Raw genomic sequence first — 2,949 nt, 5'->3', positions numbered from 1 at the left:
AAAATAACTTTGCAGTTCCCTGTTGCAGACAGTAGGGTGCTTTTCATGTTTTCATCATTTCAAAGAGTAATCAATATCATCTGCATGTTTTCATATATATATATGCAAATGTACATATATGCCAACAAAAGATGTAAATAGCATTACTGGGGCCTTAGGGAAAGAAATATTTTTAGGTTGATTAGATATCAAATTATTCTCCCAAGTTGTTTTAAGTATATACCCACCCTCAACAATATCTAATGAATTTTTTTTTCATGCACAGCAGCACTTGTTCATTTTAGACATATAGACTTTTCCAGTGTTAAGAGTGGGCATACATATTTTATTTTAATCTGCATTTCTTTGACTAGAGACATAAGATATCCTCTCCTGAGTCTGTTGTCAAAAATCTAACTTTCCTTTTGCTTCTGAGAATTTTCACATTCCATGTAAAACCTTGTTGAATTTTTACTGTGCTTGCTTTTAATTTATAATTTTATTTGGATTTCCGTCTTCATGATATTGAGACTTCCTCAACCTGAACATGTTATATCTCCATTTACTTAGGATTTATTGTAGGTGTTTTGATAAAGTATTTTTCATATTCTTTATAAAGTTCTTATGCCTATTTTTGTTTTAAATTGATTTGTAGTTTTATATTTATAGCTTTTGTTGCTGTAGTAAATGGTATCTTCTTATTTTTATTACATTTCAAAATTTGTTACAGATACAGAAATATAATTAGTTTTTATACAGAAGCTTTGTTTAAATGTTGTTAGTTTATTGAGTTGTGCTCACTGAGAGATAATTCTTCATTTTCCTGACATCTAAGGGGATGAATTTTTTCTAAACATTTATGCTATACTATCATTCACTCTTATAATGGACTAGAGAGAATGATCTTTTAGTGGAGGACAGCTATTGTAATACGTTTCCTTTGGTTCGACCCTACCAAAAGTGTTAAACACAGCAGCATGCCCTTCTCCACCTTTTCACTCTCCTCTCCATCACAGACCACTGAAAGATAGGAGCCTTGGCCAGCGTGTCTAACTATACTGGGAACTGAAGCTTTTTCTTATATGAATCATCTAGACAGGGAGTGGGTGATGAGACAAGGAGTAAAAGGAGGCTCTTCTGACTCATGCTTTTAGCCATAAAAACCTTTCAGTAACAAAGGAGGTGTTTTGACTTCTGTCAATCTCTTTAATGCTCTCAATTGATGCAAAAGTTGTACCCTCTTCAGCATCACGAACTCTAGTAATTTGTCAGAAGATTTTCCTTTAATTTTCTATTTGGAAAATCATCTGTCATTAATGATCATTTTATTTCTCTTTTTGATAACTGTACCTTTTAAAATGTATTCTTGCCAATCGAATTCAAGATATCATGTTGAATTTATATGTTTCTTACCCTTCTTCAATTTAAAATTATTTCTGTCTTGTTTATCTCTCATGAACTTGACATTTGTGGTTTTAATTTGCACTTGCCTAGTGACTAACAGTGTTGAGCATCTTTTTATTTGCTAATTGTTTCCTGTATCTTCTTTGGTGAAGAACCTGCTCAAGAATTTCACACATTTTTATTGTCCTGCTTGATTATTTTTAATTATTGACATTTGAGAGTTCCTTATCAAATAAGTGTTTTGCAAATATTTTCTGCTACAATGAGACTTAGTCTTAAAAAAATCTTCAAAAAAAGAAGCTTTTTATTTAAATCAAGACAATTTAGTCATATTTTAAAAATGATTTAAGCTCTTTTTATCATGTATAAGAATAGTTTTCTAATTCCAAGTCACAAAAATATTCTACTATAATGTATTTTAGAAGTCCTATGTTTTAGGCTTCACATTTGTGTCTTTGTTCCATTTGGTGATAATTTATGTATGTGGAGCAAAGGATAAATATAATTTTATAATTTACATATGGATCTCCCTATAGGTATATTTTTATTTATTCAACATTATTGGTTGAAATAAATACTTTTCTCTCCTTTGAATTAACTTAATGCCTTCATTGAAAATCAGTTAAATATACATGTGCAGGCCTATTTCTGAACTTTCTCTTCTATTTCATTGATCCATTGTATATCCTTGTATATTTATTGTCTTGATTACTGTAGTTTTAAGTCTTGAAATCAGATAGTGTGAGTTCTCTAAATTTGCTCTTCTGTTTAAGAATTGTTTTGTCTGTTGCACTTTTCTTTATCAATGACATACAAATATATATTTACAATTAAATTAATGTATGTTAATCAATTTATGGATTTCTATAATATAAAATGCCTGCTAAGATTTTGATTATGATTACATTGAATATTTAGATTAAATTGGAGAAAATTAATAAAACAATACTACTGTGTCTTTCAATTTATGAGTTCAGTATACCTTTATATTTATTTAGGCATTATGTCATTATTATCATCAGTGTTTTACAGTTTTCAACAGGAAAACCTTGCCCATATGTTTTTAAATATCAAAGTATTTTACTTTTATGACACTGTGGTAAATTGTATTATTTTAAAATATTTTTTCACTTGTACCTCTTTAGTATATAGAAATATAGTAAATTATTTTTATATTTTTTTATTTTATCCTGTCCTTTGCTACACATATTTACTAGTTTCAGAATGTTTTGTAAAACATTTAGGATTTTCTTCCTAGCCAATCATGTCATTTGTAAATAAAGATAATTTTACTTTTTTCTTTCAAGTTAGTTCCTTCTTGGATCCTTAGTATGATGTTGAGTATGAGTGGTAACAATGGACATCCATGCCCTGTTCCCAAACTCAGGGTGCAAGTATTAAATCTTTCGCTATTAAACATATTGGAATCTGTAGGTTTTTGATGATATCTTTCATCAGTTTGAAGAAGTTTCTTTTAAATCTTGTTTTACTTAGAGTTTTGTCATGAAGGAGTGTTGAATTTGTATTGAGTTCAAAATAGTTTCTAATTTCTGTTTTGCCTCATGA

Source organism: Colobus angolensis, unplaced genomic scaffold (genome assembly GCF_000951035.1).
Source record: "Colobus angolensis palliatus isolate OR3802 unplaced genomic scaffold, Cang.pa_1.0 Scaffold15, whole genome shotgun sequence".
NCBI lineage: Eukaryota > Metazoa > Chordata > Mammalia > Primates > Cercopithecidae > Colobus > Colobus angolensis.
Note: the sequence above shows the minus strand (reverse complement) of the source record.